This window comes from Rattus norvegicus, chromosome 1 (genome assembly GCF_021556685.1).
Source record: "Rattus norvegicus strain SHRSP/BbbUtx chromosome 1, alternate assembly SHRSP_T2T, whole genome shotgun sequence".
Lineage (NCBI taxonomy): Eukaryota > Metazoa > Chordata > Mammalia > Rodentia > Muridae > Rattus > Rattus norvegicus.
Window position 1 is genome coordinate 122,404,996 of NC_141534.1, and position 22,796 is coordinate 122,427,791.

A 22,796-nucleotide genomic window follows, 5' to 3' on the forward strand; every position below is an offset into this window, starting at 1 on the left:
TTTAAAATGGTTGTTCTCAATACATCCATGAAGGTGTTATGAATCCTGGGACATTTGAAAGCATGCACTTCTAGAATCCACCGACAAGAAGGCTACATGCCAACCTTTTAAATTCCAAGGCTCTCTTTCCAACCTAATTGCCATGGCCACAATCAGTCTTTCAAGAAAACAGAGCTTTGTTTTCACACAGGAAGAGTCCACATTCCCATAGTTCCTGAGAATTGCTACTGCCTCATTCCACATGTCGCCTGTAACCTTCCCGTTATGTATCTCTGTTTTATGAAACAGAAGGATCATCATTCATGCGAAGGCTTCAGACACGGACAGAAACACATTTCCTGATATTCCAGTGTACATTGTGGAACTATACTGCCCCCGCTAAACTTATATTTTCCTCACAATCTACTATACATTATTGCTGATGGAGTTGGTAGGGCTAACTTCCAAGATACTGACAATGATCTCCTCAACCAGAAAGCATGTAATCATTAGAGCAAAAGGTGAAGCCTTGATTTAGGCCATGATTTCTGGTGATTTAGGCAAGCAAAGAACATTCTGAACGCTCTCTCACTAGATCCAAGTCTCGCAAGATGAATGGAGGCCATGTGAGTCCCTCAGTGACATTTGTGATCCCAGGTGCTGGACCTCAGTCACGATGATAGTGGCGGTATTGAGTTTTCACTCATTTTGTTCAGCTTTCCAAGGAATGTTTTATTGGAAATCATCATCGATCCAAGCACGCTGGTGTACCCCCTGCCATGACACTTACTATACTCAAAATAGATCAGGTTTGGTGAGCGAACAGAATTCAAGACATTCACATTCTTTACCATGAACCAATGGGCCTATTCTCCAGTCACAGGAGTAGCCACAGGCAGTGAGCCTGAACCAGGTCCCAAAGGATCATGATTCAAGGTTGGGAACTCCTGCGAGCTCCACCAACACCTGAGCACTTTGAGTTCCTTTGGAAAGTCAAGTGTTTCTTACCTTTCACTTCAGGTATCCTCAGGCAAGAGAGCTTCAACTGATGACATCAGGGCAGGCGATGTTAGGCTTCTTCCAACTTCATCTGATGTTCCATACTCAGTTCCTCTGCAAGCCGTCCTTGTCCGGTATGAGACAGGGACTCTGTCCCTGAAAGTAAAGCAAATAGCACATACCCCCACTTTATTGGATTCCTTGCAAATCATGGAGACTGTGATGCATTGTTGTTAGTTCTTAATTTATCGAACACTTGGGCTCTCTCAGCACTCCTTCCGTCCTCTAGAAATTTGCCCTCACAATCCATATCAGAGATATTTTTCCTCCAAGGAACTGTTTGGAGACATAATTTTCCCAATTCTATCACCGAATTCCTGGAGGTTACCATGCAACAAAGATCTTAAGATGGGACGAAGCCAATATCTGATCCCGAAAACTACAGTAGTATGTACATCACTTGAGAACCATCCAAAGAAATTGGCACGAGGTACACAACAGAATGAGACCACTAACATAGTTTAATGGAAGTTGTCTACAATAATAAGTAAATCTAAGTTCAGCCTGATATGACAGAGAAAATCAGGCCTTACTCTTCCCATGGAAACCATCAGAATCTTAATAGCTTTGGCCACAATCGGAGCACCCTCCATAACCATAACATACTACACCTATTAGTCCTACTCTGCCTTCGATGACAACCGATTCAAATATCATATAAGATTCTCATCCACATTAGATGAATGGACTTCTTATGTACTCTTTCTCTATCTCGCTTCTTCACTTTCTCTCTGAAATTGACTTGCAGTGACTCTACTAGCTTCTCAGTTTCTCACTCACATTCCCTCTATTTGTTTTACTTATTTCTGTCAATCAAAATATCTGCTTTAATATCACAGTGTCCTCTTTTCCACTTCAATCCCCCTCTCTCCCCACCCCTCTCTCTTTCTGTCTCTCACTGTCTTCCTCTGTCTCACACATGCTTAGCCTCTTCAACAATTGTTCTTTCTCTCTGTCTCTGTCCATGATCATATATCTCCTATTCAGGTTTTGACTGGTACTAAATTCCTGTGAGTGCTATTGCTGTGGTATCTGACATTGATCACCACAGAGAAAGTGTCTGTTTTAACCCGCTCAGGTCACCAAACACAAGCATAACCTGTAGTCACTGAGATATATGTTATTATCAACAGCATGATCCTAAGAATACGGCTCACTCTCATAATCAAATGGAAACACAATTTCTTGTTGATATTTGCTTGGAGAAAAGAACAATGTCTAAGATAATAGGACTACCATCATTCCCAAAACACATAGCCAAAATGCCAAGTTAACCTTCAGCATGACCACATCAAGACCATAAGGAGAGATAATCCCGCAGACACTCCAGGCCTATCTTCTACGGCCATACCAAAATATAAAATTCCTAGGAGTGTGTGTAAGAAACAAACTTGCATGCTCACATTCTTAGACCCTAGAAGAGGAGGAGATGTATGTCCAGACCATTTTGGTACAGTCAATCCAGAAGAACTGCTGGCAAACTACCCGGATAGACTGACAAAAAATGTCCCAACAATAAACATAGAAACTAGGATTAAAATGGGTGTTCTCCATACATCCATGAAGGTGGTATGAATCCTGGGACATTTGAAAGCATGCACTTCTAGAATCCACTGACAAGAAGGCTACATGCCAACCTTTTAAATTCCAAGGCTCTCTTTCCAACCTAATTGCCATGGCCACAATCAGTCTTTCAAGAAAACAGAGCTTTGTTTTCACACAGGAAGAGTCCATATTCCCATAGTTCCTGAGAATTGCTACTGCCTCATTCCACATGTCGCCTGTAACCTTCCCGTTATGTATCTCTGTTTTATGAAACAGAAGGATCATCATTCATGCGAAGGCTTTAGACACGGACAGAAACACATTTCCTGACATTCCGGTGTACATTGTTGAACTATGCTGCCCCCGCTAAACTTATATTTTCCTCACAATCTACTATACATTATTGCTGAAGGAGTTGCTAGGGCTAACTTCCAAGATACTGACAATGATCTCCTCAACCAGAAAGCATGTTATCATTAGAGCAAAAGGTGAAGCCTTGATTTAGGCCATGATTTCTGGTGATTTAGGCAAGCAAAGAACATTCTGAAGGCTCTCTCACTGGATCCAAGTCTCGCAAGATGAATGGAGACCATGTGAGTCCCTCAGTGACATTTGTGATCCCAGGTGCTGGACCTCAGTCACGATGATAGTGGCGGTATTGAGTTTTCACTCATTTTGTTCAGCTTTCCAAGGAATGTTTTATTGGATATCATCATCGATCCAAGCACGCTGGTGTACCCCCTGCCATGACACTTAGTATACTCAAAATAGATCAGGTTTGGTGAGCGAACAGAATTCAAGACATTCACATTCTTTACCACGAACCAATGGGCCTATTCTCCAATCACAGGAGTAGCCACAGGCAGTGAGCCTGTACCAGGTCCCAAAGGTTCATGATTCAAGGTTGGGAACTCCCATGAGCTCCATCAACACCTGCGCACTTTGAGTTCCTTTGGAAATTCAAGTGTTTCTTACCTTTCACTTCAGGTATCCTCAGGCAAGAGAGCTTCAACTGAGGACTTCAGGGCAGGTGATGTTAGGCTTCTTCCAACATCATCTGATGTTCCATACTCAGTTCCTCTGCAAGCCGTCCTTGTCCGGTATGAGACAGGGACTCTGTCCCTGAAAGTAAAGCAAATAGCACATTCCCCCACTTTATTGGATTCCTTGCAAATCATGGAGACTGTGATGCATTGTTGTTAGTTCTTAATTTATCGAACACTTGGGCTCTCTCAGCACTCCTTCCGTCCTCTAGAAATTTGCCCTCACAATCCATATCAGAGATACTTTTCCCCCAAGGAACTGTTTGGGGACATAATTTTCCCAATTCTATCACCGAATTCCTGGAGGTTACCATGCAACAAAGTTCTTAAGATGGAACGAAGCCAATATCTGATCCCGAAAACTACAGTAGTATGTACATCACTTGAGAAACATCCAAAGAAATTGGCACAAGGTACAAAACAGAATGAGACCACTAACATAGCTTAATGGAAGTTGTCTACAAAAATAAGTAAATCTCAGTTCAGCCGGATATGACAGAGAAAATCAGGCCTTACTCTTCCCATGGAAACCATCAGAATCTTAATAGCTTTGGCCACAATCGGAGCACCCTCCATAACCATAACATACTACACCTATTAGTCCTACTCTCCCTTCGATGAGTACCGATTCAAATATCATATAAGATTCTCATCCACATTAGATGAATGGACTTCTTATGTACTCTTTCTCTATCTCGCTTCTTCACTTTCTCTCTGAAATTGACTTGCAGTGACTCTCCTAGCTTCTCAGTTTCTCACTCATATTCTCTCTATTTGGTTTCCTTATTTCTGTCAATCAAAATATCTGCTTTAATATCACAGTGTCCTCTTTTCCACTTCAACCCCCCTCTCTCCCCCCCTCTCTCTCTCTTTCTGTCTCTCACTGTCTTCCTCTGTCTCACACATGCTTAGCCTCTTCAACAATTGTTCTTTCTCTCTGTCTCTGTCCATGCTCATATATCTCCTATTCAGGTTTTGACTGGTACTAAATTCCTGTGAGTGCTATTGCTGTGGTATCTGACATTGATCACCACAGAGAAAGTGCCTGTTTTAACCCGCTCAGGTCACCAAACACAAGCATAACCTGTAGTCACTGAGATATATGTTATTATCAACAGCATGATCCTAAGCATACAGCTCACTTTCATAATCAAATGGAAACACAATTTCTTGTTGATATTTGCTTGGAGAAAGAACAATGTCTAAGATAATAGGACTACCATCAGTCCCAAAACACATAGCCAAAATGCCAAGTTAACCTTCAGCATGGCCACATCAAGACCATAAGGAGAGTTAATCCCGCAGACACTCGATGCCTATCATCTACGGCCATACCAAAATATAAAATTCCTAGAAGGAGTGTGTGTAAGAAACAAACTTGCATGCTCACATTCTTAGATCCTAGAAGAGGAGGAGATGTATGTCCAGACCATTTTGGTACAGTCAATCCAAAAGAACTGCTGGCAAACTACCCGGATTGACTGACAAAAAATGTCCCAACAATAAACATAGAAACTAGGATTAAAATGGGTTTTCTCCATACATCCATGAAGGTGGTATTAATCCTGGGACATTTGAAAGCATGCACTTCTAGAATCCACTGACAAGAAGGCTACATGCCAACCTTTTAAATTCCAAGGCTCTCTTTGCAACCTAATTGCCATGGCCACAATCAGTCTTTCAAGAGAACAGAGCTTTGTTTTCACACAGGAAGAGTCCACATTCCCATAGTTCCTGAGAATTGCTACTGCCTCATTCCACATGTCGCCTGTAACCTTCCCGTTATGTATCTCTGTTTTATGAAACAGAAGGATCATCATTCATGCGAAGGCTTCAGACACGGACAGAAACACATTTCCTGACATTCCAGTGTACATTGTTGAACTATGCTGCCCCCGCTAAACTTACATTTGCCTCACAACCTACTATACATTATTGCTGATGGAGTTAGTAGGGCTAACTTCCAAGATACTGACAATGATCTCCTCAACCAGAAAGCATGTAATCATTAGAGCAAAAGGTGAAGCCTTAATTTAGGCCATGATTTCTGGTGATTTAGGCAAGCAAAGAACATTCTGAACGCTCTCTCACTGGATCCAAGTCTCACAAGATGAATGGAGGCCATGTGAGTCCCTCAGTGACATTTGTGATCCCAGGTGCTGGACCTCAGTCACGATGATAGTGGCGGTATTGAGTTTTCACTCATTTTGTTCAGCTTTCCAAGGAATGTTTTATTGGAAATCATCATCGATCCAAGCACGCTGGTGTACCCCTGCCATGACACTTAGTATACTCAAAATAGATCAGGTTTGGTGAGCGAACAGAATTCAAGACATTCACATTCTTTACCATGAACCAATGGGCCTATTCTCCAGTCACAGGAGTAGCCACAGGCAGTGAGCCTGAACCAGGTCCCAAAGGATCATGATTCAAGGTTGGGAACTCCTGCGAGCTCCACCAACACCTGAGCACTTTGAGTTCCTTTGGAAAGTCAAGTGTTTCTTACCTTTCACTTCAGGTATCCTCAGGCAAGAGAGCTTCAACTGATGACATCAGGGCAGGCGATGTTAGGCTTCTTCCAACTTCATCTGATGTTCCATACTCAGTTCCTCTGCAAGCCGTCCTTGTCCGGTATGAGACAGGGACTCTGTCCCTGAAAGTAAAGCAAATAGCACATACCCCCACTTTATTGGATTCCTTGCAAATCATGGAGACTGTGATGCATTGTTGTTAGTTCTTAATTTATCGAACACTTGGGCTCTCTCAGCACTCCTTCCGTCCTCTAGAAATTTGCCCTCACAATCCATATCAGAGATATTTTTCCTCCAAGGAACTGTTTGGAGACATAATTTTCCCAATTCTATCACCGAATTCCTGGAGGTTACCATGCAACAAAGATCTTAAGATGGGACGAAGCCAATATCTGATCCCGAAAACTACAGTAGTATGTACATCACTTGAGAACCATCCAAAGAAATTGGCACGAGGTACACAACAGAATGAGACCACTAACATAGTTTAATGGAAGTTGTCTACAATAATAAGTAAATCTAAGTTCAGCCTGATATGACAGAGAAAATCAGGCCTTACTCTTCCCATGGAAACCATCAGAATCTTAATAGCTTTGGCCACAATCGGAGCACCCTCCATAACCATAACATACTACACCTATTAGTCCTACTCTGCCTTCGATGACAACCGATTCAAATATCATATAAGATTCTCATCCACATTAGATGAATGGACTTCTTATGTACTCTTTCTCTATCTCGCTTCTTCACTTTCTCTCTGAAATTGACTTGCAGTGACTCTACTAGCTTCTCAGTTTCTCACTCACATTCCCTCTATTTGTTTTACTTATTTCTGTCAATCAAAATATCTGCTTTAATATCACAGTGTCCTCTTTTCCACTTCAATCCCCCTCTCTCCCCACCCCTCTCTCTTTCTGTCTCTCACTGTCTTCCTCTGTCTCACACATGCTTAGCCTCTTCAACAATTGTTCTTTCTCTCTGTCTCTGTCCATGATCATATATCTCCTATTCAGGTTTTGACTGGTACTAAATTCCTGTGAGTGCTATTGCTGTGGTATCTGACATTGATCACCACAGAGAAAGTGTCTGTTTTAACCCGCTCAGGTCACCAAACACAAGCATAACCTGTAGTCACTGAGATATATGTTATTATCAACAGCATGATCCTAAGAATACGGCTCACTCTCATAATCAAATGGAAACACAATTTCTTGTTGATATTTGCTTGGAGAAAAGAACAATGTCTAAGATAATAGGACTACCATCATTCCCAAAACACATAGCCAAAATGCCAAGTTAACCTTCAGCATGACCACATCAAGACCATAAGGAGAGATAATCCCGCAGACACTCCAGGCCTATCTTCTACGGCCATACCAAAATATAAAATTCCTAGGAGTGTGTGTAAGAAACAAACTTGCATGCTCACATTCTTAGACCCTAGAAGAGGAGGAGATGTATGTCCAGACCATTTTGGTACAGTCAATCCAGAAGAACTGCTGGCAAACTACCCGGATAGACTGACAAAAAATGTCCCAACAATAAACATAGAAACTAGGATTAAAATGGGTGTTCTCCATACATCCATGAAGGTGGTATGAATCCTGGGACATTTGAAAGCATGCACTTCTAGAATCCACTGACAAGAAGGCTACATGCCAACCTTTTAAATTCCAAGGCTCTCTTTCCAACCTAATTGCCATGGCCACAATCAGTCTTTCAAGAAAACAGAGCTTTGTTTTCACACAGGAAGAGTCCATATTCCCATAGTTCCTGAGAATTGCTACTGCCTCATTCCACATTTCGCCTGTAACCTTCCCGTTATGTATCTCTGTTTTATGAAACAGAAGGATCATCATTCATGCGAAGGCTTTAGACACGGACAGAAACACATTTCCTGACATTCCGGTGTACATTGTTGAACTATGCTGCCCCCGCTAAACTTATATTTTCCTCACAATCTACTATACATTATTGCTGAAGGAGTTGCTAGGGCTAACTTCCAAGATACTGACAATGATCTCCTCAACCAGAAAGCATGTTATCATTAGAGCAAAAGGTGAAGCCTTGATTTAGGCCATGATTTCTGGTGATTTAGGCAAGCAAAGAACATTCTGAAGGCTCTCTCACTGGATCCAAGTCTCGCAAGATGAATGGAGACCATGTGAGTCCCTCAGTGACATTTGTGATCCCAGGTGCTGGACCTCAGTCACGATGATAGTGGCGGTATTGAGTTTTCACTCATTTTGTTCAGCTTTCCAAGGAATGTTTTATTGGATATCATCATCGATCCAAGCACGCTGGTGTACCCCCTGCCATGACACTTAGTATACTCAAAATAGATCAGGTTTGGTGAGCGAACAGAATTCAAGACATTCACATTCTTTACCACGAACCAATGGGCCTATTCTCCAATCACAGGAGTAGCCACAGGCAGTGAGCCTGTACCAGGTCCCAAAGGTTCATGATTCAAGGTTGGGAACTCCCATGAGCTCCATCAACACCTGCGCACTTTGAGTTCCTTTGGAAATTCAAGTGTTTCTTACCTTTCACTTCAGGTATCCTCAGGCAAGAGAGCTTCAACTGAGGACTTCAGGGCAGGTGATGTTAGGCTTCTTCCAACATCATCTGATGTTCCATACTCAGTTCCTCTGCAAGCCGTCCTTGTCCGGTATGAGACAGGGACTCTGTCCCTGAAAGTAAAGCAAATAGCACATTCCCCCACTTTATTGGATTCCTTGCAAATCATGGAGACTGTGATGCATTGTTGTTAGTTCTTAATTTATCGAACACTTGGGCTCTCTCAGCACTCCTTCCGTCCTCTAGAAATTTGCCCTCACAATCCATATCAGAGATACTTTTCCCCCAAGGAACTGTTTGGGGACATAATTTTCCCAATTCTATCACCGAATTCCTGGAGGTTACCATGCAACAAAGTTCTTAAGATGGAACGAAGCCAATATCTGATCCCGAAAACTACAGTAGTATGTACATCACTTGAGAAACATCCAAAGAAATTGGCACAAGGTACAAAACAGAATGAGACCACTAACATAGCTTAATGGAAGTTGTCTACAAAAATAAGTAAATCTCAGTTCAGCCTGATATGACAGAGAAAATCAGGCCTTACTCTTCCCATGGAAACCATCAGAATCTTAATAGCTTTGGCCACAATCGGAGCACCCTCCATAACCATAACATACTACACCTATTAGTCCTACTCTCCCTTCGATGAGTACCGATTCAAATATCATATAAGATTCTCATCCACATTAGATGAATGGACTTCTTATGTACTCTTTCTCTATCTCGCTTCTTCACTTTCTCTCTGAAATTGACTTGCAGTGACTCTCCTAGCTTCTCAGTTTCTCACTCACATTCTCTCTATTTGGTTTCCTTATTTCTGTCAATCAAAATATCTGCTTTAATATCACAGTGTCCTCTTTTCCACTTCAACCCCCCTCTCTCCCCCCCTCTCTCTCTCTTTCTGTCTCTCACTGTCTTCCTCTGTCTCACACATGCTTAGCCTCTTCAACAATTGTTCTTTCTCTCTGTCTCTGTCCATGCTCATATATCTCCTATTCAGGTTTTGACTGGTACTAAATTCCTGTGAGTGCTATTGCTGTGGTATCTGACATTGATCACCACAGAGAAAGTGCCTGTTTTAACCCTCTCAGGTCACCAAACACAAGCATAACCTGTAGTCACTGAGATATATGTTATTATCAACAGCATGATCCTAAGCATACAGCTCACTTTCATAATCAAATGGAAACACAATTTCTTGTTGATATTTGCTTGGAGAAAGAACAATGTCTAAGATAATAGGACTACCATCAGTCCCAAAACACATAGCCAAAATGCCAAGTTAACCTTCAGCATGGCCACATCAAGACCATAAGGAGAGTTAATCCCGCAGACACTCGATGCCTATCATCTACGGCCATACCAAAATATAAAATTCCTAGAAGGAGTGTGTGTAAGAAACAAACTTGCATGCTCACATTCTTAGATCCTAGAAGAGGAGGAGATGTATGTCCAGACCATTTTGGTACAGTCAATCCAAAAGAACTGCTGGCAAACTACCCGGATTGACTGACAAAAAATGTCCCAACAATAAACATAGAAACTAGGATTAAAATGGGTTTTCTCCATACATCCATGAAGGTGGTATTAATCCTGGGACATTTGAAAGCATGCACTTCTAGAATCCACTGACAAGAAGGCTACATGCCAACCTTTTAAATTCCAAGGCTCTCTTTGCAACCTAATTGCCATGGCCACAATCAGTCTTTCAAGAAAACAGAGCTTTGTTTTCACACAGGAAGAGTCCACATTCCCATAGTTCCTGAGAATTGCTACTGCCTCATTCCACATGTCGCCTGTAACCTTCCCGTTATGTATCTCTGTTTTATGAAACAGAAGGATCATCATTCATGCGAAGGCTTTAGACACGGACAGAAACACATTTCCTGACATTCCAGTGTACATTGTTGAACTATGCTGCCCCCGCTAAACTTACATTTGCCTCACAACCTACTATACATTATTGCTGATGGAGTTGGTAGGGCTAACTTCCAAGATACTGACAATGATCTCCTCAACCGGAAAGCATGTTATCATTAGAGCAAAAGGTGAAGCCTTGATTTAGGCCATGATTTCTGGTGATTTAGGCAAGCAAAGAACATTCTGAAGACTCTCTCACTGGATCCAAGTCTCGCAAGATGAATGGAGGCCATGTGAGTTCCTCAGTGTCATTTGTGATCCCAGGTGCTGGACCTCAGTCATGATGATAGTGGCGGTATTGAGTTTTCACTCATTTTGTTCAGCTTTCCAAGGAATGTTTTATTGGAAATCATCATCGATCCAAGCACGCAGGTGTACCCCCTGCCATGACACTTAGTATACTCAAAATAGATCAGGTTTGGTGAGCGAACAGAATTCAAGACATTCACATCCTTTACCACGAACCAATGGGACTATTCTCCAGTCACAGGAGTAGCCACAGGCAGTGAGCCTGAACCAGGTCCCAAAGGATCATGATTCAAGGTTGGGAACTCCTGCGAGCTCCACCAACACCTGAGCACTTTGAGTTCCTTTGGAAAGTCAAGTGTTTCTTACCTTTCACTTCAGGTATCATCAGGCAAGAGAGCTTCAACTGATGACATCAGGGCAGGCGATGTTAGGCTTCTTCCAACTTCATCTGATGTTCCATACTCAGTTCCTCTGCAAGCCGTCCTTGTCCGGTATGAGACAGGGACTCTGTCCCTGAAAGTAAAGCAAATAGCACATACCCCCACTTTATTGGATTCCTTGCAAATCATGGAGACTGTGATGCATTGTTGTTAGTTCTTAATTTATCGAACACTTGGGCTCTCTCAGCACTCCTTCCGTCCTCTAGAAATTTGCCCTCACAATCCATATCAGAGATATTTTTCCTCCAAGGAACTGTTTGGGGACATAATTTTCCCAATTCTATCACCGAATTCCTGGAGGTTACAATGCAACAAAGTACTTAAGATGGGACGAAGCCAATATCTGATCCCGAAAACTACAGTTTTATGTACATCACTTGAGAACCATCCAAAGAAATTGGCACCAGGTACACAACAGAATGAGACCACTAACATGGCTTAATGGAAGTTGTCTACAAAAATAAGTAAATCTCAGTTCAGCCGGATATGACAGAGAAATTCAGGCCTTACTCTTCCCATGGAAACCATCAGAATCTTAATAGCTTTGGCCACAATCGGAGCAACCTCCATAATCATAACATACTACACCTATTAGTCCTACTCTGCCTTCGATGAGAAACGATTCAAATATCATATAAGATTCTCATCCACATTAGATGAATGGACTTCTTATGTACTCTTTCTCTATCTCGCTTCTTCACTTTCTCTCTGAAATTGACTTGGAGTGACTCTCCTAGCTTCTCAGTTTCTCACTCACATTCTCTCTATTTGGTTTCCTTATTTCTGTCAATCAAGATATCTGCTTTAATATCACAGTGTCCTCTTTTCCACTTCAACCCCCCTCTCCCCCCCCCTCTTTCTGTCTCTCACTGTCTTCCTCTGTCTCACACATGCTTACCCTCTTCAACAATTGTTCTTTCTCTCTGTCTCTGTCCATGCTCATATATCTCCTATTCAGGTTTTGACTGGTACTAAATGCCTGTGAGTGCTATTGTTGTGGTATCTGACATTGATCACCACATAGAAAGTGTCTGTTCAATCCCTCTCAGGTCACCAATCACAAGCATAACCTGTAGTCCCTGAGATATATGTTATTATCAACAGCATGATCCTAAGCATACAGCTCACTTTCATAATCAAATGGAAACACAATTTCTTGTTGATATTTGCTGGGAGAAAAGAACAATGTCTAAGATAATAGGACTACCATCAGTCCCAAAACACATAGCCAAAATGCCAAGTTAACCTTCAGCATGGCCACATCAAGACCATAAGGAGAGATAATCCCGCAGACACTCCATGCCTATCTTCTACGGCCATACCAAAATATAAAATTCCTAGAAGGAGTGTGTGTAAGAAACAAACTTGCATGCTCACATTCTTAGATCCTAGAAGAGGAGGAGTTGTATGTCCAGACCATTTTGGTACAGTCAATCCATAAGAACTGCTGGCAAACTACCCGGATAGACTGACAAAAATTGTCCCAACAATAAACATAGAATCTAGGATTAAAATGGGTGTTCTCCATACATCCATGAAGGTGGTATGAATCCTGGGACATTTGAAAGCATGCACTTCTAGAATCCACTGACAAGAATGCTACATGCCAACCTTTTAAATTCCAAGGCTCTCTTTCCAACCTAATTGCCATGGCCACAATCAGTCTTTCAAGAGAACAGAGCTTTGTTTTCACACAGGAAGAGTCCACATTCCCATAGTTCCTGAGAATTGCTACTGCCTCATTCCACATGTCGCCTGTAACCTTCCCGTTATGTATCTCTGTTTTATGAAACAGAAGGATCATCATTCATGCGAAGGCTTCAGACACGGACAGAAACACATTTCCTGACATTCCAGTGTACATTGTTGAATTATGCTGCCCCCGCTAAACTTACATTTGCCTCACAACCTACTATACATTATTGCTGATGGAGTTAGTAGGGCTAACTTCCAAGATACTGACAATGATCTCCTCAACCAGAAAGCATGTAATCATTAGAGCAAAAGGTGAAGCCTTAATTTAGGCCATGATTTCTGGTGATTTAGGCAAGCAAAGAACATTCTGAACGCTCTCTCACTGGATCCAAGTCTCACAAGATGAATGGAGGCCATGTGAGTCCCTCAGTGACATTTGTGATCCCAGGTGCTGGACCTCAGTCACGATGATAGTGGCGGTATTGAGTTTTCACTCATTTTGTTCAGCTTTCCAAGGAATGTTTTATTGGAAATCATCATCGATCCAAGCACGCTGGTGTACCCCCTGCCATGACACTTAGTATACTCAAAATAGATCAGGTTTGGTGAGCGAACAGAATTCAAGACATTCACATTCTTTACCATGAAACAATTGGCCTATTCTCCAGTCACAGGAGTAGCCACAGGCAGTGAGCCTGAACCAGGTCCCAAAGGATCATGATTCAAGGTTGGGAACTCCTGCGAGCTCCACCAACACCTGAGCACTTTGAGTTCCTTTGGAAAGTCAAGTGTTTCTTACCTTTCACTTCAGGTATCCTCAGGCAAGAGAGCTTCAACTGATGACATCAGGGCAGGCGATGTTAGGCTTCTTCCAACTTCATCTGATGTTCCATACTCAGTTCCTCTGCAAGCCGTCCTTGTCCGGTATGAGACAGGGACTCTGTCCCTGAAAGTAAAGCAAATAGCACATACCCCCACTTTATTGGATTCCTTGCAAATCATGGAGACTGTGATGCATTGTTGTTAGTTCTTAATTTATCGAACACTTGGGCTCTCTCAGCACTCCTTCCGTCCTCTAGAAATTTGCCCTCACAATCCATATCAGAGATATTTTTCCTCCAAGGAACTGTTTGGGGACATAATTTTCCCAATTCTATCACCGAATTCCTGGAGGTTACCATGCAACAAAGTTCTTAAGATGGGACGAAGCCAATATCTGATCCAGAAAACTACAGTAGTATGTACATCACTTGAGAACCATCCAAAGAAATTGGCACGAGGTACACAACAGAATGAGACCAATAACATGGCTTAATGGAAGTTGTCTACAAAAATAAGTAAATCTAAGTAGAGCCGGATATGACAGAGAAAATCAGGCCTTACTCTTCCCATGGAAACCATCAGAATCTTAATAGCTTTGGCCACAATCGGAGCAACCTCCATAATCATAACATACTACACATATTAGTCCTACTCTGCCTTCGATGAGAACCTATTCAAATATCATATATGATTCTCATCCACATTAGATGAATGGACTTCTTATGTACTCTTTCTCTATCTCGCTTCTTCACTTTCTCTCTGAAATTGACTTGCAGTGACTCTCCTAGCTTCTCAGTTTCTCACTCACATTCTCTCTCTTTGGTTTCCTTATTTCTGTCAATCAAGATATCTGCTTTAATATCACAGTGTCCTCTTTTCCACTTCAACCCCCTTCTCTCCCCCCCCTTTCTCTTTATATCTCTCACTGTCTTCCTCTGTCTCACACATGCTTAGCCTCTTCAAAAATTGTTCTTTCTCTCTGTCTCTGTCCATGCTCATATATCTCCTATTCAGGTTTTGACTGGTACTAAATGCCTGTGAGTGCTATTGTTGTGGTATCTGACATTGATCACCACAGAGAAAGTGTCTGTTCAAACCCTCTCAGGTCACCAATCACAAGCATAACCTGTAGTCCCTGAGATATATGTTATTATCAACAGCATGATCCTAAGCATACAGCTCACTTTCATAATCAAATGGAAACACAATTTCTTGTTGATATTTGCTTGGAGAAAAGAACAATGTCTAACATAACAGGACTACCATCAGCCCCAAAACACATAACCAAAATGCCAAGTTAACCTTCAGCAAGGCCACATCAAGACCATAAGGAAAGATAATCCCGCAGAAACTCCATGCCTATCTCTATGGCCATACCAAAATATAAAATTCATAGAAGGAGTGTGTGTAAGAAACAAACTTGCATGTTCACATTCTTAGATCCTAGAAGAGGAGGAGATGTATGTCCAGACCATTTTGGTACAGTCAATAATTAAGAACTGCTGGCAAACTACCTGGATAGACTGACAAAAAATGTCCCAACAATAAACATAGAAACTAGGTTTAAAATGGGTGTTCTCCATACATCCATGAAGGTGGTATGAATCCTGGGACATTTGAAAGCATGCACTTCTAGAATCCACCGACAAGAAGGCTACATGCCAACCTTTTAAATTCCAAGGCTCTCTTTCCAACCTAATTGCCATGGCCACAATCAGTCTTTCAAGAAAACAGAGCTTTGTTTTCACACAGGAAGAGTCCACATTCCCATAGTTCCTGAGAATTGCTACTGCCTCATTCCACATGTCGCCTGTAACCTTCCCGTTATGTATCTCTGTTTTATGAAACAGAAGGATCATCATTCATGCGAAGGCTTCAGACACGGACAGAAACACATTTCCTGACATTCCAGTGTACATTGTTGAACTATACTGCCCCCGCTAAACTTATATTTTCCTCACAATCTACTATACATTATTGCTGATGGAGTTGGTAGGGCTAACTTCCAACATACTGACAATGATCTCCTCAACCAGAAAGCATGTAATCATTAGAGCAAAAGGTGAAGCCTTGATTTAGGCCATGATTTCTAGTGATTTAGGCAAGCAAAGAACATTCTGAAGGCTCTCTCACTAGATCCAAGTCTCGCAAGATGAATGGAGGCCATGTGAGTCCCTCAGTGACATTTGTGATCCCAGGTGCTGGACCTCAGTCACGATGATAGTGGCGGTATTGAGTTTTCACTCATTTTGTTCAGCTTTCCAAGGAATGTTTTATTGGAAATCATCATCGATCCAAGCACGCTGGTGTACCCCCTGCCATGACACTTAGTATACTCAAAATAGATCAGGTTTGGTGAGCGAACAGAATTCAAGACATTCACATTCTTTACCATGAACCAATGGGCCTATTCTCCAGTCACTGGAGTAGCCACAGGCAGTGAGCCTGAACCAGGTCCCAAAGGATCATGATTCAAGGTTGGGAACTCCTGCGAGCTCCACCAACACCTGAGCACTTTGAGTTCCTTTGGAAAGTCAAGTGTTTCTTACCTTTCACTTCAGGTATCCTCAGGCAAGAGAGCTTCAACTGATGACATCAGGGCAGGCGATGGTAGGCTTCTTCCAACTTCATCTGATGTTCCATACTCAGTTCCTCTGCAAGCCGTCCTTGTCCGGTATGAGACAGGGACTCTGTCCCTGAAAGTAAAGCAAATAGCACATACCCCCACTTTATTGGATTCCTTGCAAATCATGGAGACTTGATGCATTGTTGTTAGTTCTTAATTTATCGAACACTTGGGCTCTCTCAGCACTCCTTCCGTCCTCTAGAAATTTGCCCTCACAATCCATATCAGAGATATTTTTCATCCAAGGAACTGTTTGGGGACATAATTTTCCCAATTCTATCACCGAATTCCTGGAGGTTACCATGCAACAAAGTTCTTAAGATGGGACGAAGCCAATATCTGATCCCGAAAACTACAGTAGTATGTACATCACTTGAGAACCATCCAAAGAAATTGGCACGAGGTACACAACAGAATGAGACCACTAACATGGCTTAATGGAAGCTGTCTACAAAAATAAGTAAATCTAAGTTCAGCCGGATATGACAGAGAAAATCAGGCCTTACTCTTCCCATGGAAACCATCAGAATCTTAATAGCTTTGGCCACAATCGGAGCAACCTCCATAATCATAACATACTACACATATTAGTCCTACTCTGCCTTCGATGAGAAGCTATTCAAATATCATATATGATTCTCATCCACATTAGATGAATGGACTTCTTATGTACTCTTTCTCTATCTCGCTTCTTCACTTTCTCTCTGAAATTGACTTGCAGTGACTCTCCTAGCTTCTCAGTTTCTCACTCACATTCTCTCTCTTTGGTTTCCTTATTTCTGTCAATCAAGATATCTGCTTTAATATCACAGTGTCCTCTTTTCCACTTCAACCCCGCTCTCTCCCCCCCCCTCTCTTTCTATCTCTCACTGTCTTCCTCTGTCTCACACATGCTTAGCCTCTTCAACAATTGTTCTTTCTCTCTGTCTCTGTCCATGCTCATATATCTACTATTCAGGTTTTGACTGGTACTAAATTCCTGTGAGTGCTATTGCTGTGGTATCTGACATTGATCACCACAGAGAAAGTGTCTGTTTTAACCCTCTCAGGTCACCAAACACAAGCATAACTAGTAGTCACTGAGATATATGTTATTATCAACAGCATGATCCTAAGCATACGGCTCACTCTCATAATCAAATGGAAACACAATACTTGTTGATATTTGCTTGGAGAAAAGAACAATGTCTAAGATAATAGGACTACCATCAGTCCCAAAACACATAGCCAAAATGCCAAGTTAACCTTCAGCATGACCACATCAAGACCATAAGGAGAGATAATCCCGCAGACACTCCAGGCCTATCTTCTACGGCCATACCAAAATATAAAATTCCTAGGAGTGTGTATAAGAAACAAACTTGCATGCTCACATTCTTAGATCCTAGAAGAGGAGGAGATGTATGTCCAGACCATTTTGGTACAGTCAATCCAGAAGAACTGCTGGCAAACTACCCGGATAGACTGACAAAAAATGTCCCAACAATAAACATAGAAACTAGGATTAAAATGGGTGTTCTCCATACATCCATGAAGGTGGTATGAATTCTGGGACATTTGAAAGCATGCACTTCTAGAATCCACTGACAAGAAGGCTACATGCCAACCTTTTAAATTCCAAGGCTCTCTTTCCAACCTAATTGCCATGGCCACAATCAGTCTTTCAAGAAAACAGAGCTTTGTTTTCACACAGGAAGAGTCCATATTCCCATAGTTCCTGAGAATTGCTACTGCCTCATTCCACATGTCACCTGTAACCTTCCCGTTATGTATCTCTGTTTTATGAAACAGAAGGATCATCATTCATGCGAAGGCTTTAGACACGGACAGAAACACATTTCCTGACATTCCGGTGTACATTGTTGAACTATGCTGCCCCCGCTAAACTTATATTTTCCTCGCAATCTACTATACATTATTGCTGATGGAGTTGGTAGGGCTAACTTCCAAGATACAGACAATGATCTCCTCAACCAGAAAGCATGTTATCATTAGAGCAAAAGGTGAAGCCTTGATTTAGGCCATGATTTCTGGTGATTAAGGCAAGCAAAGAATATTCTGAAGGCTCTCTAACTGGATCCAAGTCTCGCAAGATGAATGGAGGCCATGTGAGTCCCTCAGTGACATTTGTGATCCCAGGTGCTGGACCTCAGTCACGATGATAGTGGCGGTATTGAGTTTTCACTCATTTTGTTCAGCTTTCCAAGGAATGTTTTATTGGAAATCATCATCGATCCAAGCACGCTGGTGTACCCCCTGCCATGACACTTTGTATACTCAAAATAGATCAGGTTTGGTGAGCGAACAGAATTCAAGACATTCACATCCTTTACCACGAACCAATGGGCCTATTCTCCAATCACAGGAGTAGCCACAGGCAGTGAGCCTGAACCAGGTCCCAAAGGTTCATGATTCAAGGTTGGGAACTCCCGTGAGCTCCATCAACACCTGAGCACTTTGAGTTCCTTTGGAAATTCAAGTGTTTCTTACCTTTCACTTCAGGTATCCTCAGGCAAGAGAGCTTCAACTGAGGACTTCAGGGCAGGCGATGTTAGGCTTCTTCCAACTTCATCTGATGTTCCATACTCAGTTCCTCTGCAAGCCGTCCTTTTCCTGTATGAGACAGGGACTCTGTCTCTGAAAGTAAAGCAAATAGCACATTCCCCCACTTTATTGGATTCCTTGCAAATCATGGAGACTGTGATGCATTGTTGTTAGTTCTTAATTTATCGAACACTTGGGCTCTCTCAGCACTCCTTCCGTCCTCTAGAAATTTGCCCTCACAATCCATATCAGAGATATTTTTCCCCCAAGCAACTGTTTGGGGATATAATTTTTCCAATTCTATCACCGAATTCCTGGAAGTTACCATGCAACAAAGTTCTTAAGATGGGACGAAGCCAATATCTGATCCCGAAAACTACAGTAGTATGTACATCACTTGAGAACCATCCAAAGAAATTGGCACTAGGTACACAACAGAATGAGAGCACTAACATAGCTTAATGGAAGTTGTCTACAAAAATAAGTAAATCTCAGTTCAGCCGGATATGACAGAGAAAATCAGGACTTACTCTTCCCATGGAAACCATCAGAATCTTAATAGCTTTGGCCACAATCGGAGCACCCTCCATAACCATAACATACTACACCTATTAGTCCTACTCTGCCTTCGATGAGAAACGATTCAAATATCATATAAGATTCTCAACCACATTAGATGAATGGACTTCTTAGGTACTCTTTCTCTATCTCGCTTCTTCACTTTCTCTCTGAAATTGACTTGCAGTGACTCTACTAGCTTCTCAGTTTCTCACTCACATTCTCTCTATTTGGTTTCCTTATTTCTTTCAATCAAAATATCTGCTTTAATATCACAGTGTCCTCTTTTCCACTTCAACCCCCCTCTCTCCCCCCCCTCTCTCTCTCTTTCTGTGTCACACTGTCTTCTTTTGTCTCACACATGCTTAGCCTCTTCAACAATTGTTCTTTCTCTCTGTCTCTGTCCATGCTCATATATCTCCTATTCAGGTTTTGACTGGTACTAAATTCCTGTGAGTGCTATTGCTGTGGTATCTGACATTGATCACCACAGAGAAAGTGTCTGTTTTAACCCTCTCAGGTCACCAAACACAAGCATAACCTGTAGTCACTGAGATATATGTTATTATCAACAGCATGATCCTAAGCATACAGCTCACTTTCATAATCAAATGGAAACACAATTTCTTGTTGATATTTGCTTGGAGAAAAGAACAATGTCTAAGATAATAGGACTACCATCAGTCCCAAAACACATAGCCAAAATGCCAAGTTAACCTTCAGCATGGCCACATCAAGACCATAAGGAGAGTTAATCCCGCAGACACTCGATGCCTATCTTCTACGGCCATACCAAAATATAAAATTCCTAGAAGGAGTGTGTGTAAGAAACAAACTTGCATGCTCACATTCTTAGATCCTAGAAGAGGAGGAGATGTATGTCCAGACCATTTTGGTACAGTCAATCCAGAAGAACTGCTGGCAAACTACCCGGATAGACTGACAAAAAATGTCCCAACAATAAACATAGAAACTAGGATTAAAATGGGTGTTCTCCATACATCCATGAAGGTGGTATGAATCCTGGGACATTAGAAAGCATGCACTTCTAGAATCCACTGACAAGAAGGCTACATGCCAACCTTTTAAATTCCAAGGCTCTCTTTGCAACCTAATTGCCATGGCCACAATCAGTCTTTCAAGAAAACAGAGCTTTGTTTTCACACAGGAAGAGTCCACATTCCCATAGTTCCTGAGAATTGCTACTGCCTCATTCCACATGTCGCCTGTAACCTTCCCGTTATGTATCTCTGTTTTATGAAACAGAAGGATCATCATTCATGCGAAGGCTTTAGACACGGACAGAAACACATTTCCTGACATTCCAGTGTACATTGTTGAACTATGCTGCCCCCGCTAAACTTACATTTGCCTCACAACCTACAATACATTATTGCTGATGGAGTTGGTAGGGCTAACTTCCAAGATACTGACAATGATCTCCTCAACCGGAAAGCATGTTATCATTAGAGCAAAAGGTGAAGCCTTGATTTAGGCCATGATTTCTGGTGATTTAGGCAAGCAAAGAACATTCTGAAGACTCTCTCACTGGATCCAAGTCTCGCAAGATGAATGGAGGCCATGTGAGTCCCTCAGTGTCATTTGTGATCCCAGGTGCTGGACCTCAGTCATGATGATAGTGGCGGTATTGAGTTTTCACTCATTTTGTTCAGCTTTCCAAGGAATGTTTTATTGGAAATCATCATCGATCCAAGCACGCTGGTGTACCCCCTGCCATGATACTTAGTATACTCAAAATAGATCAGGTTTGGTGAGCGAACAGAATTCAAGACATTCACATCCTTTACCACGAACCAATGGGACTATTCTCCAGTCACAGGAGTAGCCACAGGCAGTGAGCCTGAACCAGGTCCCAAAGGATCATGATTCAAGGTTGGGAACTCCTGCGAGCTCCACCAACACCTGAGCACTGTGAGTTCCTTTGGAAAGTCAAGTGTTTCTTACCTTTCACTTCAGGTATCCTCAGGCAAGAGAGCTTCAACTGATGACATCAGGTCAGGCGATGTTAGGCTTCTTCCAACTTCATCTGATGTTCCATACTCAGTTCCTCTGCAAGCCGTCCTTGTCCGGTATGAGACAGGGACTCTGTCCCTGAAAGTAAAGCAAATAGCACATACCCCCACTTTATTGGATTCCTTGCAAACAATGGAGACTGTGATGCATTGTTGTTAGTTCTTAATTTATCGAACACTTGGGCTCTCTCAGCACTCCTTCCGTCCTCTAGAAATTTGTCCTCACAATCCATATCAGAGATATTTTTCCTCCAAGGAACTGTTTGGGGACATAATTTTCCCAATTCTATCACCGAATTCCTGGAGGTTACCATGCAACAAAGTTCTTAAGATGGGACGAAGCCAATATCTGATCCCGAAAACTACAGTTTTATGTACATCACTTGAGAACCATCCAAAGAAATTGGCACCAGGTACACAACAGAATGAGACCACTAACATGGCTTAATGGAAGTTGTCTACAAAAATAAGTAAATCTCAGTTCAGCCTGATATGACAGAGAAAATCAGGCCTTACTCTTCCCATGGAAACCATCAGAATCTTAATAGCTTTGGCCACAATCGGAGCAACCTCCATAATCATAACATACTACACCTATTAGTCCTACTCTGCCTTCGATGAGAACCGATTCAAATATCATATAAGATTCTCATCCACATTAGATGAATGGACTTCTTATGTACTCTTTCTCTATCTCGCTTCTTCACTTTCTCTCTGAAATTGACTTGGAGTGACTCTCCTAGCTTCTCAGTTTCTCACTCACATTCTCTCTATTTGGTTTCCTTATTTCTGTCAATCAAGATATCTGCTTTAATATCACAGTGTCCTCTTTTCCACTTCAACCCCCCTCTCCCCCCCCTCTCTTTCTGTCTCTCACTGTCTTCCTCTGTCTCACACATGCTTAGCCTCTTCAACAATTGTTCTTTCTCTCTGTCTCTGTCCATGCTCATATATCTCCTATTCAGGTTTTGACTGGTACTAAATGCCTGTGAGTGCTATTGTTGTGGTATCTGACATTGATCACCACAGAGAAAGTGTCTGTTCAAACCCTCTCAGGTCACCAATCACAAGCATAACCTGTAGTCCCTGAATATATGTTATTATCAACAGCATGATCCTAAGCATACAGCTCACTTTCATAATCAAATGGAAACACAATTTCTTGT

The 22,796-nt window shown here is 42.0% G+C and overlaps 9 non-coding genes across 9 annotated transcripts; all 9 read right to left on the reverse strand.

The window, feature by feature from the left end:
- Positions 1 to 641: 641 nt before the first annotated feature.
- On the reverse strand, positions 642 to 734 carry LOC148007622 (small nucleolar RNA SNORD116). The gene has a single exon (XR_015656784.1). It is a non-coding gene; the product is annotated as a small nucleolar RNA SNORD116 (small nucleolar RNA).
- Positions 735 to 3,212: 2,478 nt separating this feature from the next.
- On the reverse strand, positions 3,213 to 3,305 carry LOC148007623 (small nucleolar RNA SNORD116). The gene has a single exon (XR_015655543.1). It is a non-coding gene; the product is annotated as a small nucleolar RNA SNORD116 (small nucleolar RNA).
- Positions 3,306 to 5,787: 2,482 nt separating this feature from the next.
- Positions 5,788 to 5,880, reverse strand: LOC148007624 (small nucleolar RNA SNORD116). Its single transcript, XR_015656797.1, has one exon. It is a non-coding gene; the product is annotated as a small nucleolar RNA SNORD116 (small nucleolar RNA).
- Positions 5,881 to 8,357: 2,477 nt separating this feature from the next.
- LOC148007625 (small nucleolar RNA SNORD116) lies at positions 8,358 to 8,450 on the reverse strand. The gene has a single exon (XR_015655544.1). It is a non-coding gene; the product is annotated as a small nucleolar RNA SNORD116 (small nucleolar RNA).
- Positions 8,451 to 10,932: 2,482 nt separating this feature from the next.
- LOC148007626 (small nucleolar RNA SNORD116) lies at positions 10,933 to 11,025 on the reverse strand. Its single transcript, XR_015655536.1, has one exon. It is a non-coding gene; the product is annotated as a small nucleolar RNA SNORD116 (small nucleolar RNA).
- A 2,475-nt stretch (positions 11,026 to 13,500) lies between these two features.
- On the reverse strand, positions 13,501 to 13,593 carry LOC148007627 (small nucleolar RNA SNORD116). The gene has a single exon (XR_015656807.1). It is a non-coding gene; the product is annotated as a small nucleolar RNA SNORD116 (small nucleolar RNA).
- Positions 13,594 to 16,072: 2,479 nt separating this feature from the next.
- LOC148007628 (small nucleolar RNA SNORD116) lies at positions 16,073 to 16,165 on the reverse strand. Its single transcript, XR_015656820.1, has one exon. It is a non-coding gene; the product is annotated as a small nucleolar RNA SNORD116 (small nucleolar RNA).
- Positions 16,166 to 18,639: 2,474 nt separating this feature from the next.
- Positions 18,640 to 18,732, reverse strand: LOC148007629 (small nucleolar RNA SNORD116). The gene has a single exon (XR_015656829.1). It is a non-coding gene; the product is annotated as a small nucleolar RNA SNORD116 (small nucleolar RNA).
- Positions 18,733 to 21,216: 2,484 nt separating this feature from the next.
- Positions 21,217 to 21,309, reverse strand: LOC148007630 (small nucleolar RNA SNORD116). The gene has a single exon (XR_015655537.1). It is a non-coding gene; the product is annotated as a small nucleolar RNA SNORD116 (small nucleolar RNA).
- Positions 21,310 to 22,796: the final 1,487 nt, after the last annotated feature.